Source organism: Amblyomma maculatum, chromosome 9, assembly GCF_055883805.1.
Source record: "Amblyomma maculatum isolate TAMU_Amacu chromosome 9, ASM5588380v1, whole genome shotgun sequence".
Classification (NCBI taxonomy): Eukaryota; Metazoa; Arthropoda; class Arachnida; order Ixodida; family Ixodidae; genus Amblyomma; species Amblyomma maculatum.
In genome coordinates, this window is record NC_139352.1 from 65,291,503 (window position 1) to 65,311,048 (window position 19,546).

Here is a 19,546-nt window from a genome sequence, read left to right on the forward strand (position 1 = left end):
AAGCCCTACTTCGTGCTGCGACTTTTAATTTCGTTTAGCTGGTTTCTAATAAACTTGACCCAAGTGCGTAGAGGTGTCTACTGATAAGTGACACCTTGCTTTCCCCTAAAACTAGCTTAAGCAGAAAATATGAAAAATCATGGAATGTAAAGACAGTGTTGTAGATATATTGTGTTTACGCTAAGGCGAAACTTGATGTCCCTTCTAATTCAAAAGGTCGAACAGCGTAAATCTTCCTAAAGCATTCAAAACATGCCTAAGGAGCATAGTTTCACTCCATCCACAGTGTGGCTAGTTTCACTCCATCCATAAGTCCTGACCCCCCCCCCTCCCTTCGCAACCTTACCCCTGTTTTCATTCTTGTGAAAAGAGGCAATGCTCCACAGTTAGCATTGAAAGTGGCTCTCGAATAAAACATTTTATACTGTAAGGGAAAACGCGTTTAAGCTTTCGCTATCTGAATGTCCCCACACATACACTGAATAAAATCTCTGCTTGCCTTGCTTCACGCTAGCGTCACACGACATATGAGCTGAAAAAAAAAAACAGAAAAAGGTTACAGTAGCCCAGTCACAATAAAGACAGGCAATTCGGAATAAACGCAGCAATATGGTGAAAATAAGGCGGCGATGACAGGCCCAGCATACATGTATGGGAAACCTTTCCTGTATCTAACCTGATCTGCACTGTTTGGACAGTCAGCATGCCAGCTAAGTTTTTGTAGCATACAGGGGTTGAGCTTGAAAAGCTTGTCGGCTAAACTTTGCGGAAGGTGACCGTTTTGTGATTATTCAGTGTCGGGTGCCTCTTATGTCACGAGCCCCGTCATGCTGGGCAAGAAGGTTATAAAAATTGCTTAGTGGTGGCTAAGCTGAGGAAGCGGAATCAAATCCCAACCGCGTCGGCCGCTCGTTGGTGGAGACGAAAAGCAAGGTTCTCCTGTACTGCGTGATGTCAGTGAAAGTTAAAGAATCCCAGGTGGTCGAAATTACTCCGTAGCCCTACACTACGGCACCCGCATATCCTGTGTCACTTTGGGATGTTGAAGTGCACAAATGAAATGAAACGAGCATTTTCCAGGGTACTGATTTCTGGGAACCACTGTGCGCAGATCCAGACCTCGATGATGGTTTTGGGATCCCGATGGATGACTTCATTATTGTCAACACAACGGCCGAGGAGAATAACGGAACTTCTACTGATGGGCAAGATGGCGGCACCTTCCAGACGGTGGCGTCATGTGGATCTTTCCTAGTGACGGAAGAAATTCTGGAAGAGCAGGTGCCTCCAGCGAAAATCTGGGACCTTAAAGTTGTCTCAGTACTGCCAGGAGATAACGACACTCTTTTGGTGACGCTCACATGGACGTGGCCTGGGGCCCACTTGATGTCCGGGAACGGTAAGCATCAAGGGACACAGCTTGAACGGATACGAAGTCCGGAAATGATATTAGAAGCAATGTTTATCAGACACCTTTAATTAAAAAAAAATCAATATGTGAAGAATTGATGGAAGAAACGTACAGGGTTCATTGCTGTTAAAAATTTTAGTTTTCTGTTTAACAGCTTGAGTTTTTCGTGCCAGATGCCATGTATTGCAGGAGAAGTACATATAAAACTAATTTCTCATTCATTATAAGACCCTTGTGTATGCGGAACCAGGGCTCTAAAAATGAGCATCAAAAGCATAGCCTAGCTTTTATTAAAGAAATAAAGTCATCAAAGAATGAAAGAAATAAAAGGATGAAAAGAATCTGACGGAGGGAGAGAAAAAAAAGGTAAAACCATGCGGGAAGCAGCGGCGAGGTTAAAGCAAACATACGTGATATCAAATAAGAATTAAGCTTTCTGTTTTACTGAAAAGATGTGACAGAAAAACAGACAACACTCAGAAAGAGACAGACAGGAGGGGCACCCGTCCTGTCTGAGTGTTGTCTGTTTTGGTGCCGCCTGTCCTGTCTGTCTCTTCTTTTCTTTTTGAGTGTTGTCCATTTTGGCGACACATTTTATCAAAGGAACATGCACCAACTAGCCCCCGGCAAGTGTTATTGTTCTGTTTCAATACTGTTAGCTAAAGAATTTGCTGAGGTAGCAATTACGAACGAAGATTGCTTATGCGGAGATGATGGATTGTTCCAGCAGAATCTCATACACAGAAACAAGCTAGGCATTATCGATATAAGTATTTCTTCAAAAAAGTACACGCAACTACACGCTACATTAGAATTCGAAAACGTTTAGGAAATTCGCTTGCAAATGCTGGGAATGGGAACTTGTCATGCAAAATACATTGGGGCCGATCAATGCTTAAAATTAACTTCTAGACAGGAGGATAAAACTGCCGCGGCAATAGGCACTGCCACTGTGTAAATCTTTCTCATTCAATAACTTAGGAAGGAAGGGGAGGGGTTATCCTTTTATTGCTTAGAAAGGAGGATAAACTTTATTTCCTTTGTTAGCTAGTAGTAGGATATGGAGAGGGTACAGCCCAATCAAGTGACCAAGAGCTCGCGGCGCTCGGCGAGAAACGCGAGAGATTGTTTTAAGTGCCGCACCCTAACGTCCTGTCAGCTTATGCAGCATGTATATATTATTTATGCTTATTGTATGGGCTAATTAACAATATGTTTCAAAATAAAATCATAACAGAGAATGGAGACAACGTGAAACAATGTAACCCCGAAGCATTGCTAAATAACAATCGGCAAAGTTAGGAGAGTGTGCCATAACGCCTATTACTACGCGTACGCTAGAGTTAAAATGAAGCTTTAAAGCTGGTGATGTTGCATCAATCACAGTCACTAGAACATAATCAGAGGGATTACATTGAAAACGTAGCTCAAAGTGGCATTACTCTTTAGCTGCAAAGACTGAGTTAGTAGACATATAGACCATGCCAGTCACTATACTAAGCATTACCTATCGCGATTGTCATGACTGACCTGACAGTCAGAAGGCTGTGCTACACATGTAAATATATAAGGCAAACCTTTGCACGCACACTGATTCAAACGGAGGCTCGCGAAGACTTGATATTCACAAGGTGCCACTCTTTTGTGTAAGGTCGTCCTGATTTGTCATCAAATCACTTTTTGTTTACACACCTTTCAACTGCATTCTTTTTCAGCTTCTCTAATAGAAATCAGAGCTAGCAAGGACCCCGGCAAGTTGGATTCGGACTTCGAGAATCAAGCAGAGATCAAGAAGCGTGACATCGCCCAAGGCAACCTTGACCCTCTCCCGTCCGAGGCCGTGCACAAAGTGACTCTTTCTCTGCCACGAGCATTCGCCAGGACTCGGCCAGATGGAGCTATTGAATGGAGAGCCTGTCTGGCATGCCGGTTCGCCAACAGTGGCGGGTTGAAGTCTGACACATCGAACGTCGTTAGGGTGGCTTACACACCTCGTTCAGTGACGAATTCTCTGGCCACAAGCACAGCCGCTACGACAACAGAGGAAATGACAGACGGAACGACAACAGAGGTCATCAGTACGGTGGCAAGCACAGCAGTGTCGGCCACCACAGAAAGTACGACCAAAATGCCTTCTTTCGCTACTGTGGAAGCCTCTACATCTGCGCATGGTACCCAGGGTAACCAAGAGTCGGGTGCGTTTCTGCCTGTACGGATGTGGATCGTGATAGGCAGTATTACTGGCGTTATCGTAGTTGCTATTGTGGTTGCAGTCCTAATCAAGATAAACTCAAACAAAAGAATGGATGACTCCTACGTTAACCGATCTTTGGACGTGCAAGGGACGACTTCGTCGCTGTGAACAAGGTGGTACGAAAAGAACTGGGAATTTCTGAAGCGGATCTGAAGGCATTTGCGCCTTTGTTGCAGTACGTCAATAAGTTGTGGCTTTATCGAGATTTGTTTCTGAGAGTGGGTTCTTCGCCGAATAAAATTATAATGTTTTGAAAAAATATTGCTAATATAGCAAATATTAGGAAAACGTAAGTAGCGCCAACTGAACACATTATCTGATTGAGGTAGCAAAGGGGATTGAATTTAATGAGTTCATTTCAGTTGCTTTCAGTTGCTCTAAATAGCTCGATGTTCTCAAATTCGGCGCGACAATTCTTCGGAGAAGGGGTGGTGCCACACATCCAGAAAACAAAAAGGGGCAGTAAATTATGTTTGTGTATTTATGAGGTTAGTTTACCATTCTTTTATTTTGAGCAGCTTGGTTCGCAAACGGGAGGACAATAAGTAAACACGGAAGAACCCAAGTAGCAGCTGAAAAACGGAATAGACTCGATACTCTGCGCTTAGAATAACACCGTGCAGGATATGAAAGTTTTGTGAAAAGGGCTATGTTGAGACCGTAGGTTGGCAATGTCTGAAATAAGCCTTAATTCAAGAAGGAACGGAAGCGATTAGCACCGGAAAAAGTCCAGGAAAGACTAGAATGCACAAAGAAAAAACGTAAAAGCAGTATCTCGCGGCAGAACTTATATTCCTGATATTCGAAGCCCAAGAAAAACTAGACTGCACAAAGAAAACGCGTAAATTGGGGATCTCGCTGCAGAACTTATATTCCTGATATTCGGCTTAGTGTTCACGCAATGAGCAGAAGCAGTGTTAATACTATGATTAGCGCGATACTTGCAAAATTAATACGTAGGCATCCTGAGACAAGAGTGATGAAGGTCGGCCGTCGTGATGTGCTCAACGATGTGCTGATCACGCAACAAGATTTGCAACACAACACTGTTGATTATCATTGGAAGGAGCTTTTAGTCAGCAGGATAGTGATCAGCGGAAGCTTCTGGTCAGCAGGAGTGTGGTTAGCGCGGTCGTGAGGGGGAGGAGTGACTAGATCCACATAGGTATAGAGCAGCTGCGTTCCATGAGGCTAGTTTCGAGTTTGCCGGAAATCCAAAGGGTTCTGGTACGCAATTCATAGTCCACATAACCGCGACAGCCCGCTCTCACGGTAAGAAAATTAATACACTTTTCTTCAGCTGTCAAATGAGACGTTAGTGGTGCAGGAGAAGGACTCCTCGACGTGTACTGTAGAACGGGGCTGTAAGGCCGCAGTGAAAAGCGACTCGCACGTGGAGTCGCGCTGGCGGTCGAACCCCCCACGCGCCGAGGCCAAGGAGCGAGCGCTGTTTTTTTTTCTCCTTTTCTCCCCTTTTCTTGAGCACGGGCTCGCGGGGCACGCGGGAGGCTTGGTTTGGCGTGTACTGCAGAACGGGGCGGTACCACTGCATCGGCACACACACATAATTTCTTCACAATTTGTTGACTCTTACAAAGGTTTGCAAGGATGAGAATTCTTAACAATTAGCCCTCTCGTCCAGCAATCAATTGTATGGCACCGCACGTACTCAAGAAGTCAGTTCCCAAGATTGCGTCGCATATAGATCGAGGCTGCACAGGGAATTCCTTGCCCCTGGAACAAGTTTTACAGCAACTCATGCACAGCTAGGATGCAACATCTCATAACGTAAAAGTCAGGAATTCTGTCGGAAATGAACGTTACTTTGTGCAATAAAAGATTCCTAAACGCTAAACTCATGATAGAAACGGTATCGTCTGTGTCTACTAAAGCCATTACGGACAAGCCGTCGATAAGCACATTAACTTTGTACTAGAATATGTAAACAAATGGAGGAATAACAGGCAGCAGCGCACATTGTCCAGTCATCTCACCTCCATCGACCGCGCTAGCTGTCTCCGCACGCACGCACGCACACGCACACACACACACACACACACACACACACACACACACACACACACACACACACACACACACACACACACACACACACACACACACACACACACACACACACAAATGTGTATATATATATTGTAAGATGGGGCTTTATTGAGCAGATCAGCAGGACGCGGCGAGCACAGCAACAGCGAACACCGTCAGGTCCAACGCGCGTAGCCATCACGATGTCACTGCTTAGAATGTTCCTCGTGTACGTCTTCCTCTTCACAATTACCCACGGGACGAAGAGGAGACATCCTGGCGACTTAGGCGTGAGCAAGGCGGCAGGGTCGTAATAGGGTTTAAGGCGCTGGAAGTGAACAATATCGCGTCCGCGCCGGCGTAGATCATGAGACGGCGTAAGAGGTTCCACCACATAATTAACCGGAGAGATGCGCTCCAGAACTCGGTATGGGCCATGGTATTTAGCAAGAAATTTTGAAGACATTCCAGGAGCATTGGAAGGTATCCACAGCCACACAGAAGTCCGGTGTCGAGTGCCAAGTTGTCATGGTGGGATTTTTGGCGGTACTAGGTGTTAGCTGTGAATGCGCGGGCAATTTGTCGACAGTCGTCAGCATGCTGGGCTGCTTGAGACGCAGGAGTACACTCTGATATGTCTGGCTTATACGGGAGTATGGTGTCGATTGTAGCAGAGGGGTGACGGCCGTAGAGGAGAAAAAAGGGGAGAAGCCAGTAGTAGACTGCGCTGCGATATTGTAAGCGTAAGTGACATACGGAAGGACGAGGTCCCAATTTAAGTGGTTGGAGGATACGTACATAGAGATAATGTCGCCAAGGGTACGATTGAAATACTCAGTGAGGCCATTAGTCTGGGGATGGTAGGCGGAGGTTGTTCTATGAATAATGTTGCATTTGGTGAGCAAGGCTTTCACAACGTCACTCAAGAAAACGCGTCCTCTGTCGCTGAGCAGCTCTAGAAGTGCGCCGTGGCGAAGAACAAATCGCTGCAAAATGAAGGAAGCTACTTCGTTCGCTGTGGCATATGGAAGTGCGGCGGTTTCTGCATACCTGGTCTGATGATCAACGGCTACAATAACCCAGCGGTTGCCGGCAGCAGTGTAGGGAAGCGGCCCGTACAAATCAATGCCGACGCGGTCGAAAGGGCGTGGTGGGTTGGGTAACGGCAGAAACTCTCCAGCGGAACATTGAGGAGATGGCTTGCGACTTTGACAGGTGAGGCATGAGCGAATGTACTTGAGTACGAAGGTTTACATGCCCCGCCAGTAGTAACGCAGCCGGAGACGAGTGTATGTCTTGAAGACACCCGCATGACCGGAGTGTAGGTCAGCGTGGAAAGAGTCACAGATTTGCGAACGTAGATGCCAGGGAATAACTAGCAACCACTTCCGGCCATCTGCGCAGTAGCTGCGGCGGTAGAGGAGGTTATCGCGAATGGCGAAGTGGGAAGCATGGCGGCGGAGAGCACGCGATGGAGAAGCATCTGCAGGATTGGAGATGAAATCTAGGAGAGAATGTATCCAAGGATCTTGTCGCTGCGCTAACGGCATGTCATTAATGTGAAGCGATGGTGGGGAAATGTCGGAAGAGGAAAGGCTTGCGACCTCAGCTGTAAGGGGGCAGCGGGAAAGTGCATCGACGTCGTGATGCTTGCGGCCGGAGCGGTAAACACCACGGACATCATATTCCTGAAGGCAAAGAGCCCATCTTGCCAGTCTGCCGGACGGGTCTTTCCGTTAGGAAAGCCAGCAAAGCGCATGGTGGTCCGTCACTACTTCAAAAGGGCGGCCATAGAGGTAAGGGCTGAATTCAGTAAGAGCCCAAATAATCGCTAAGCACTCTTTTTCAGTGACAGAGTAGCGTGAGATGCTTGTTAAATTTCCCGGTCCCATTAGTCAAACGAAACTACGCCTATAGTGTATATGCAGTGCTCAGCGCGTTTATCTGAACCATTTGAAATATTCTCGTGAATGAACTGGAGGCCCGTTTGCTGTGCAACCGCGCACAATGTTTGCGCGTCGTTGGCCTTTTCGTTGCTTAGTAAGTTTGACAATGATTCTTACTTTCTTTGACAGCGCATGATGAGAAATCGAAGCCGTCTACGACGAGATTGAGGAAGCAAAAGAACCCATTTTCCACCGAAGGGTAGTGGTGCTGCCATTTTGAACCATTCCGAAACGTCCACGCCTGCCCCAGCGCATTTGCTCCGGTGCTTTCCTCTATAGCGAGGCCAAGGTACTTTCAGAAAGCAAGTGCAATACCATATTCAACTTTCACGCGTACGAAACTTTCGCTGCACGCAGCTCCTGCCTACATTCCAGACTCTTTAAAGTTATGTTGCACTGTGCGAGAAGCTGAGCTTTATGCTCTGGCTTGAGATTCCTCGCTGCGTAGTTGTGGCACATACCCACAGAGGGGGATCGGCCAAGAATTGTGTAGCAAAGAAAATTTTAGTAGGGTCCCTCAACTTCTTTCTCCTCCTCACTGGTAGTCTCCCAGCGAGATAAACGGTGATTGTTGCTGAGCTTTGTTTCTGAACGCAACCTAAAGGTAACATACACTCGCTGATGGCAGGAAAGGACGGTGAAGGTAATTGTATAGTGTAAACCCGTTTCCGTGCCGTTACAGTATAACGCAACCTAAAGGGGAACAGACCCCAGGAATGATGCAATTTATTTTAGTGTTGTGAAGATAAAACAAAATAAATAAAATTTCACTCAGAGGGTTCGAACACATGTTTTGAATACTGAGATAAGTAGTGTTGATCCAGTGAGCCTCAAAAGCGACGGGAACGGCGGCAATTAAATGCGCTTTTATTCGTTTTGACAATATTTGAAATATTTGCAATAATTGCTGTTATGTGATGTGAGGCTGCTCAGAGGACCCTTGAGGGAACGGAATCGCGCCTATTCGCTATGCCGAGCAGCGGCTGAACTCATGTATTTTAATGTAACCATTGCCTTCAAGATATGTTTTTGAACTTATATCGTGTTCTGGGGCATTTATGAGGAAAATATGCGTTTAAATGTCGCTGACACGAGCGATGAAGTCCAACCGGATGTTGCAGCACATGTTGCATTTCAGATGTGCAAACCCCGGCAAAATCCAAGTGTTACACATTCATCGAATGCTTACCTCTGACGAACTTTCTGTGCCATGGAGCATGGTGGTCGTCGTCTTGATGCCGCGGACACAGCATGTTTCTCAGCAAACTTGTCTCTGGATGACTTCGCAAGACAAGCAGCGCTCAAGGTTTTCCCCAAGTACGACGTGGTGCTTGCACCAGTTACAAGAACTAATTTGTGGGGCATGCCAGCCCATGTCGATGAGCTGCCATCTGCTGCCAACACTGAGGGAATCGCGAGCCCAATCTCCACGCCAGAATTAATTGCCGCTATAGATGAAGCCAATCGAAAGACAGCGCCTGGTCTGAACTCCATTACGTACGAGGTTTGCGGGCACCTCGGGTGGCGTTCGCTCAGATGTTGCAAGACAGTTGGTGCGGGCCGTTTTATCAAGCCGAAATCCAGCATTTGACAAGGGCACAATGGGATCATCTTGAAGCTATAAACTGAGAGGCAATGCTGGTCATCACCTGCCTCCCTCGCATCCCACCGATCGTGGTACCACAAAAAAACTCGCAGCTAAACACAATAGATGAACTGGTGCGGCAACGACGTGATGCATGCAGGCTTAAGGGCATCCTCTCTCACGCAACGTGCGCTCTGAGGGCTTTTTCTTCGTCACATTCACTTCTATCACCGCCACTGCCAGTGCTTCCTCCTTGGAGTTTTGTACAGTTGAGCGATAACAAGCCAACTGATTTACGATGGCTTAGAACACAGGAAACGCCGTCGTCAGTTTGCAAGCGAATTATGGAACAATATGCCCGCTTGCCACAAGGATCCATTATAATTTACGTCGACGCGAGCATCCAAGCCTGTAAAGTGACAACTGAAGTTCACAGCCCTGAACAGGACATCAAAAGTTCAATTACCGGAACCTCCATCTTTTTTTGTGTGTTTAACTGCTTGTAGTGCAAGAGGCGATTCGCTCTGTGACCGTCATTTTCATGCCTCCCACGGCCCGATATTGTCATACGCACTGATACCCTGCAGGTTACAGAGCTACTTAGACGTGTTAGTGGTAGCACAGAAATCTGCCAAAACATACACAGTCTAGCCGATGCATACCACCGCCAACTCGTATTGAATGGACTCCGCGTGGCCTTTTTAACCTCTCAAAGCTAGGCAGATTCTACGACCTGCCCTTCACACTCAACATCGACATCGCCGAACCTCATAAAATTGGACAAATGCTACTCTATCTTTAACAAAAAAAGGAACACCTCCAACGCCGCACATGTGCTCTGATACATCCGTGTACGGTAAGCCTCCCCCGCGGTATAACCAGTGCAGAGGAGGTGGCGCTTCGGAGGATTAGAGTTGGCGTGCCCCTAACCTCGGCAGTGATCAGAAAGTGGCCTCAATTACAACACTGGTATACCAACCCTGGGTGCCCCATCTGCAAATCCAGAAATGCAGAAGCTGACATCCATCACAATCTGTGGGAATGTCCAGCACTCAAGCCAACGCGGATCCGGCATCTGGTGGCAGCTGGCCTCTCCCTTGATAATCCGCAGTCATCTGCAGCTTGGACACATCATCGGTCACACCTGGACTTCATTGCATCAACCAACCTTTATTCATTTATTTAACCACACCGTTCATTCTTCATAGCATTTTTATGCCTTGAGGTAATAAACTTCGCAAAAAAAAAGTGTCAATGTGCGCTTGCAGGCGCGTCAAGAAGAAAGAAGAGAGCCTTAAAGGAGGCCGCTGAATTTTTAGCTCCTGGGCGGTTGAAAAGCACCTGCGTACTTTAATTCTGACTCGTGCCTTTCATCTCAAGCGCTTCTGAGCTCCCACGCACCTGTCTCTTGCAGCAGGTGGATATTTGAAGGTGGATATTTACTCTTGGTGTTCATATCATTGCCCCTTGTCGAGAGAAAAGGTTTTTCTGTCGGAGTACACAAAGCGGACATGAGGTATTTCAAATTCGTGCACGTTGTGCATTTCCTTTCGGTGCTTCCCTGAGTGATCGTGCCTTTGTTTTAACTGTTGATCGATTCGCACTCACCCAAACACCTGCTTGCGAGAGGTCTCAGTTACCTCAGCTTTCATAGAGACTTGTTGAGACAGGCGGATTGCTGGGTTGAACCCCTGAGCAGGAAATGTTTTCTATTTAACAGCGCAGTTTCTAGGAAAGCTGTATAGCCTTCTGCCGACGTATAATTGCTCTCAATGGTTGTCATGATAATGAAATCAATGTCAATACATTACATACCATTACCCCCTCTCAATAATGTTTTTATTGCTGTTTTATTGCGTATTCTCTCATTCGTAAATTGCCTATTATTCTATGCTGAATACAAACCAACGACGAAGGAAGCTCTACTGGGTAAGAACCACAGCGCTACATAAGTTTTAAAACTATAATTGCAAGCCAGTAAGTGAATACGAGACTTAATATGTTTCCCGCTACGATTGCGCACGTTGCGGTCACGTGCTAAAGTGCTAAAATATGGATGCATATTTTTGGTAGTGAATATCAAACCAATTTATACACTTTCATCCGCACAAATGTATTGACCAAATTGCGCACCTATTCTTTCACGAATTGCCACTTTTTTTTGCTATGAGTATTTATATATCTCATTTAATGAAAGAAACTGAGTGCGTTAATGCCTCTAAATTCGGCGGTGCATGAACCGGCCAGTGCCTGTAGTATATTTTAGAGTAGTCTGTACAGGGCCCGTCACCAGTGGTTTTGAACAATTGTCACCTCAGGGAGGATTTATAAACTCAATAATAAAACGAAAAATCTTGTCCACGCTCCAACCTCCATCTTTCAGCCTCTCAGCCCAAAGCGCTAACCACTACTCTACGCCGCCCCTTTTTTATTGTCTGAATTTGGCAAAGCAATACAAGGCACAAAAGTCACATTTTACCAAGAACAGAACGCACAACACGCTCGCAGCACATTGATATAATAAACCTGTCAAGAGCTGGCTTAGTCAAATTAAAATTCCTTTAGAACCGTCAAACACTACTTTTCACTACCCCATACGCCGGCTTCAGTCAAACCTGTCCCTAATATCCTCGTCTATCGTAATGACGTCGGAGTGTTTTGGAGGGGTCGCATAACAAAAAAGAAGTGCAAATGATAAATAAAAACTGTGGGCGATTTCTCTGCCCGAGGGATGCGCACGACAAACACACAGTGGGCCGTATGATAAACATCTTTAATCTCACAGGGATCGTCGAAGTCGGTGCTCTAGGTCGTCGTCCGGGTGGCTGCGGATCGTTTCCGTGGAGAGCGCCAGGAGCGAAGCAGGAACGAGGAGCCAGGGACCAAGAGAGGGCGAGACGGTGGCGCGTGCCTTCTTTTATAGCCCCCTCGCGCGGGACCGGTTATCCCGAACGAGCGGGGAAAGGGAAACGGGCCGCGCGCAGGGAGCATCGGGAAGTGGCGCGGCCTTCGAATGCGCGGCGCGCCACGAGCCCTACATCTCCCCCCCCCTCAGCGTCCGACCCGGGCTCCGCCAACAGCCGGGCCATGTCCATGTCCGAGCCCGGGTCGGCGTAAAATATGAAGCCTTGTCGCCAGGCTCTGGCGGGATGCCATGCCATCTCAGCTGGTCCGTGGAACGGGAGAGGCAGCAGGCATGGCGTAACTGTTCCGGCTGGTCCCTCTCCGGCAGCGGCCACATCCACGGGGTCACAGCGCAGCTGGGCTCGGCCACGGATACGACTGGCAGCGGCCCTGAGCTGCTGCTCTACATCGTTGACCCCTTTCCACGTGGCGCCGTGCTGGATGCACATTGCAGCAGGCCTTTCCGCCACGGGCACACCTAGCTTCCTAAGGCCCGTACTCCAGGCCTGGGCACTGGGCTCCAATCCAACTCGTTGAAGACGGCCAGCATGGCCGCGCTGGTCACAATGATGAGCCACAAACCACTACAAACTAGGGGGGTACCCCCTCTTAAAGTGGCCCCTCCATGAACCATGCGCTGGGTGCGGTTTCCCGCCTCAGCGACGGTAGTTCATCTGGCTGCTGCAAACTCTTATCAGAATGCATTCTGAAAGAAGCAAAGACGTTAGACAAAGTAGTGCACTACCTTGGCCTTAGGTTATAGCGTCGGTTGCGAACCGGGTTGCTACCTGTACGCCTTACTTTGGGAGACATCGCTGCATCGCTTTGAGCTTCCCACACTTCGCAGTTATCGTCCTTGCGAAGGTGGTAAGCTTTCAAGTCTGCGACGTGCACCGGACCAGCGGTTTCACCGCTGGCCAACAACCGCAGCTGGTAGGTGAGTGGCGTAGTCCGTGCCGTAACTTCGAACGGTCCAACCCACTTGTGCGCTAGCGACGCGGCGAAAGCACGCGCTGCGTTACTAAGCGGGTGCGTTCTTTTCAGTACCAAGTCGCCCGTGTTGAAAACGACGTGACGACGACCTTTTGTGTACTGATCCGCTTGCTCCATGCGCGCGACATCGAGGTTTTCACGAGCCGCGCGCTGCGCTGCCTCAAGGCGCTCGCGGAGCTTTGCCGCGTACTGTGTAAGCGGAGGGGGCGCGGGCCCCGCCGCGTCAAGTAGGGCGTTCTCTAGCGGAAAAGCGATCTCTTTCCCAAAATTCAAGTAAGCAGGTGTCATACCCACCGACCTGTTCACGGTTGTTCTAGTGGCGAAAGCCAGTTCGGACAGCCGTGCGTCCCAATCTCTGTGCTGCTCGGTCGTCGCGACCAGCATACTCATAACATTCCGATTCACTCTCTCGGTTATGTTGCTCTGAGCGTGGTAGGGACTCGTTTTCCTGTGGCGGATTTGAAGCGCCCGACAGGAATCGACAAAGACTTTGCTTGTGAAATACGAGGCATTGTCTGTAATCAGGTCGGAAGGGAAACCGAAACGAGTGAATGTCTCCAACAGTTTCTCCCAAATCCGTTCTGACACAAGCTTCCTAAGGGGGAAAACCTCAACCCACTTGGAATAGTGGTCCGTTATTACCAGGATATATTGGTGTCCGCGCGCGGAGCGAGGGAGGGGTCCCATGATATCGCACGCGACCACTTGCCACGGATAGTTGCTAACTACCGGCTTCATCATGCCAGCGGGTTTCCCCACCCGGGGCTTGGCTACCTGGCAAACAGGACATGTACGGGCGTAACCCAGCACATCCTTTCTCATACCTGGCCAGGTCGCGACACGGCATAACTTGTCATAAGTGTTACTGCCGCTGCCATGGCCTGCCAGCGCTGAGTCATGGAAGTACTGGAGGAATCGTTTCCGCAACTTCCTCGGAACACGACTCGGAAGGGGGATGCAATCGCCTCTTCCTCGTCAAGTTGGGGGATGTAGGGGAGCAGTAAGCCATCATCGCCCAGCAGATACGCGTCGTACTTGCCCTCAGCGTTCTCGGTGCAAGCTGCACTACTCGCAAGCTCTGTCAGCACCCGTTAGCATAGACCGTCTGCTTTCTGGGCCTCAATTAGCTCTTCCCTACTGACCGCTACTCCCCAAGACAGATTTCTCTCTGCCTCGCTTCTTGGCAGGCGAGTAGTCGCCGCCACCAGCTGCTGCGCCTTCTCTCTCTCGCAGCACAGCGCGGCAACTCTGTCCGCCTCCTTTCTCTCTTTAACTACGCAGGGCGCGACACTCGCGTCTGCCCTCTCCTCCTCTCCACTAGCGGCGACGCCGCTTTCAGCAATGCTAGTCTGCGCCTCTTCTGCGCTTCTGGCAGCCTTCAACGGTGCGCGCGATAACGCATCGGCCACCTTATTCATGCTGCCCCGGCGGTACTCAATGGCGTACGCGTAACGTTGCAACGTCAGCGCCCATCTCGCGAGTCTGCCTGCGGGGTTTTTCAGCCTCTTTAACCACGAAAGTGCCTGGTGATCTGTCTGCACGGTGAAAACCGCTCCGTCTAGGTACATGTCGAACATCGACAATGCGAACATTATCGCCAGGCATTCCTTTTCGGTCACGGAGTAATTCCGCTCCGCCGATGTGAGCGTGCGGCTAGCGAACGCGACAGGGCGCAGCTTGCCCTCGTGTTCCTGCAACAAAACAGCTCCTACACCGGCATCACTAGCATCTGTCTGCAAGACAAACGGCTTGTCCAGGTCGGTGAGGCGCAAACTAGCGGTGTTCGCTATCGCGCGAGCCAAGGCAACAAAAGCGTCGTTCTGTTCCTTGCCCCGGACCCACTTCGAGCCTTTTCGCAACAGCTGGTTCAACGGCCTAGCGAGCTCTGAACAACTAGAGATGAATTGTCTGTAGAAGGCAACCATTCCCAAAAACCTCTGAAAGCTTTTCACGTCCGTCGGGCAGGGGTAGTTCAGAATTGCCTGCAGTTTGTCATTGTTCGGTCTCAAAGTGCCATCATCAACCACAAATCCCAAGAGGTTCACTCTCTTTGATGCCACCTGCACTTTCTTTGGCTTGATCGTTATACCCGCACGTCTCATTCTTTCAAGAACGGAATTCAGGTGAATGAGATGCTCTTCGAACGACTGTGAGAATATCACGACGTCGTCGAGGTACGCCATCGCGTAGTTGAACCTTGCGTCGCCCAGCACGATGTCCATCAATCGCATGAACGTTCTCGGTGCATTAGACAAACCAAACGGGAATCGAGTAAATTCGAAGAGCCCGCGGTGACAGGTGAATGCGGTTTTCTGAATGTCACCTTCCGCCACCTCAATCTGTAGGTACCCTCTGCTTGCATCCAGGACTGTGAAGAACCTTGCGTTCCCTAACGCGTATATTACAGCCTCGATCGACTGGAAAGGGTACGCAACCGTAGGCGTCAGTGAGTTGAGCTTTCGATAATCAACACACAGCCTGACCGAACCATCTTTCTTCGGCGCTAGAACCCCTGGGGACGCCGAGGGACTTTGTGAGGGTCTCACCGCGCCGGTATCTATCATCTCGTCAAGGGCGCTGTCGAGAAGCTGTCTCTTATGCGCGCTTAACGGCCGCGGGTTACACCTGAAAGGGCGCGCATCACCCGTTTCGATCTCGTGCTGAAGCAAGTCGGTTCTGCCTGGTTTCTCTGTGAAGCAATCTGAAAACGGGAGTAAAGTGTCCACGAGCCTTCGGCGCTGACTACCGGTTCCTGAGAAGGACGCGATAATTGCTTCTAATGGGCTACCATTCAGTGTCGCGGGGGAGCCCTCTGCCACAAAAGCGTGGACGCTCGCTCGCTGAGCGACGCATTCCTGTTTGGATGCACTAACAAAGGGAATGAGGGGGGTGAAGGGGCTGTAGCGATAGCCGTTCTCCCCCATGTCAAGCACAATGTATTCGCTCGAAAGAAAATCTCTTCCCAGAATAACTGGTATGGCTAAGCCGGGCAGATAGACGAAGCGATGCCTCCGCTTCCTGCCGTCAAAACGCAGAACCAGACATACTGCTCCCTCCGCTTTTGTTGTCCCTGCTGCTAAGCTCAAAGGGGTTTCGGCTGGCCTGACACGGATGTTACATCTACGGCAGGCCTCGAAAACATCATCACCGACCAGTGACAGAGTTGAGCCCGTGTCAACGAGTGCCGAGTAGCTTTGACCAACTAACCGCACTAGCATAAAAGGGCTCGAGCGCGACAACATTCATTGCGCTCTACAGCGAGGGGGACAAAAGCCTCTGCGTCCCCGGGGCGGTCGCCCGGTGACGCGGCGTGGGAGTACATTTCCCATTTTCCGCCGTGGCTACCACGAAATTCTCCCGCCGACGGCGAGAGGCTGGTGTGTGTTTGTCGTGCGCATCCCTCGGGCAGAGAAATCGCCCACAACTGGCGCCCAACGTGGGGCTGAATTAGCACCCATGTGGACGATTTCTCTGCCCGAGGGATGCGCACGACAAACACACAGTGGGCCGTATGATAAACATCTTTAATCTCACAGGGATCGTCGAAGTCGGTGCTCTAGGTCGTCGTCCGGGTGGCTGCGGATCGCTTCCGTGGAGAGCGCCAGGAGCGAAGCAGGAACGAGGAGCCAGGGACCAAGAGAGGGCGAGACGGCGGCGCGTGCCTTCTTTTATAGCCCCCTCGCGCGGGACCGGTTATCCCCGAACGAGCGGGGAAAGAGAAACGGGCCGCGCGCAGGGAGCACCGGGAAGTGGCGCGGCCTTCGAATGCGCGGCGCGCCACGAGCCCTACAAAACGAAAAATGACGAATAAACTAAACAAATGAAGAATGATGACGAGGCTAGTGTCACAACTGCAGCACCAACGCTCGGGTCTTCGCATTAGCCCACTGCAGGTTCTGCAATGTTCTATAATTTTCAAGGCTCTATAATTTTGTTCTACGTTCTATAATTTTTAATATATCAAAATGGCAGCCAGTACGGCATGATAAACCAATTCGTTTTCGCGATGGTGTGCTAGCCATGTGTGAAACGAGCAAGGAGCTATGTAGAACTTTTATAGATTATGTATGGCTTCCTTCATAGTGACTTTCGAAGCGGTTACTGTGACTGATTCGTGAGGATTTCAGTTCAACCTTCTGGCGTAGGACCCCACCTAGACAGTGGTTTCTCCTTCAGTTTTTTTTTTTTGAATCGGATAAGAAATTTTGCCTATGGGCAAGATGAAAACCAGAGCACAGGTGAAGGCTTTGATAGACAGAATGAGTCTTACTTTGATAGCATTAGTAAAATAAACAAAGAGCAGCTGACTCCACCTCCTGCTACCACAGCAGTGCTCTTACTGAAGACAGCATGCTAACTTTTCTGGGATTTGAAAAATGCTTTGGTTTTTCTCTAGTTTGAATAATTGTTGTGAAGAAAACACAAGGTTGTGTTCACGTCTATCTTTCTTTTGCAATCTAGAGGCGGTGGCGGCGGAGGATCAGAGGTAACTACAGAACTGTTTGCCAGCTAAATCGTAGTGTTGTTTTTGAAAGATTGGCTGGTTTGGTTAGTTTTTGGGGTTTAACGTCCCAAAGCAACTCAGGCTATGAGAGACGCCTTAGTGGAGGACTCCGGAAATTTCGACCACCTGGAGTTCTTTAACGTGCACTGACATCGCACAGTACAAGGGCGCCTTGCTTTTCGCCGCCAGCGAAAAGCTGCCGTTGAGGCCGGGATTCGTTCCTGCGTCTTTGGGAACAGTAGTCGAGCGCCGTAACCACTGCGCCACCCCGGCGGGGTGTTTTTGAAAGAGTTATATAGATGAAATTTATATCCCTCCAGATTGGATTTTGTGTAGGTTGAATTATTTTTTATGCGTATTCGACTATATTAATAATTCTTGCATTTTCATCGCGTTATTGCCGCATGACGTTAAATATCTTTAGATGGCTGAAATCAGTTTGTAGACACCCTCCGCTACGACATCTGTCACAGGCCAACGGCAGCAGCAACATATTAAGCCCAGTGCGTTGCTTGTTATGCTCAAAATTCTTGCTTCCCAAACCTGGGAAGCCTCCAACGGACCTCGCCAACTTACGACCAATCTCCTTAACATCAACGCTTTGCAAGCTCGCAGAGAAAATGCTAGCCACACGACTTTCTTGGTGGCTTGAACAGCACGGTTTTTATCACCCTGCTCAAATTGGATTTCGTCCATACATAGGTACAGAGGATGGGTTGGCTGTCTTGGCATCAGCAGTTCTATCATCTACCCGCAGCCGCAATGTACGTACCATATTAGCAATGGATGTTAAAAAGGCATATGACATCAGTCATGCTGCAATCCTGAATGCCATTGACATGCTTCATCTCCCTCCGAGAGTACGCACTTTTGTCGCATCATTTTTGGACGGAAGAAAATTTGCAATACGCCTCAGCGGTGACACAGTTGGTTCATTCATTTCACTACGTGGCGTGCCCCAGGGATCAGTATTGTCTCCGACGTTGTTCAATATTACTTTCATCCCATTGGCGTGGCGCTTACATGATATCCCTGAAATCAAGTTTTTGCAGTACGCAGATGATATCACGGTATGGAGCACTCACCATGATCTTCTCACTCAAGAGGCCGCCCTTCAGTCAGCATTAGACGTAACCTCTGATTACGCATCCTCCATTGGCCTTCAACTTTCTGTGTGTAAAACTTCATACACGTCAGTCGTCAACCGCTGGGGACGCCGTAAACTTGCCTCAAATCCAATTTGTCTCTCGCTATCAGGCACCCCAATACAAGAAAGTTCGAGCCTGAAAATTCTGGGCTTAACAATTCACCAATCAGGATCAGCGACTGCTTGGCTCTCTCAGGCAAAAAAGCAAGCACTTGAAACTATAAGTTTAATAAGAAGAATTGCACCTAAAACGGGTGGCACTGGCTCGTCTGTTCCACGCCAGTTAGTGAGGGCGGTTCTGCAGCCCCGTATTGTTTACCAGTCCCAGTTCCAGCATCTTACAAGGGCACAATGGGATCGCCTTGAAGCCGTAAATCGGGAAGCTATGAGGACCATAACATGCCTTCCACGAATCACACCGGTCGTAGCGTTACAGGAGAATGCGCAGCTCAACACCATCGATGAACTGGTGCAGCAGCGCCGTGATGCTCGCAGACTCAAGACCACTTTGTCACATTCCACGCAAGCACTGAGGGCGTATGCAACGTCACACATTATTCTTCAGCCACCTGCTCCAGTTCTCCCTCCCTGGAAATTTATACAGTTAGGAGACAACAAGCCAACTGACATCCGCAGACGGACGTCTGCCAACTCTGCATCGTTGCTACGCCAAAGATTTGAAGACCAAGATACTAACCTGCTTCAAGATTCCATAGTAGTGTACGTAGATGGAAGCCTGCAAGGCTGTGAAGCCAA

At 49.0% G+C, this 19,546-nt stretch overlaps 1 pseudogene across 1 annotated transcript in view; it reads left to right on the forward strand.

Moving 5' to 3' along the window:
• Positions 1 to 4,463, forward strand: part of LOC146179254 (calcium-activated chloride channel regulator 3A-1-like) — a 108,784-nt pseudogene extending 104,321 nt beyond the window's left edge. Inside the window, exons 16-17 of the transcript XR_014700715.1 lie at positions 1,112 to 1,399; positions 3,127 to 4,463. The product of XR_014700715.1 is annotated as a calcium-activated chloride channel regulator 3A-1-like (transcript). The remainder of the gene's footprint in view (positions 1 to 1,111; positions 1,400 to 3,126) is intronic.
• The last annotated feature ends 15,083 nt before the right edge of the window (positions 4,464 to 19,546 follow it).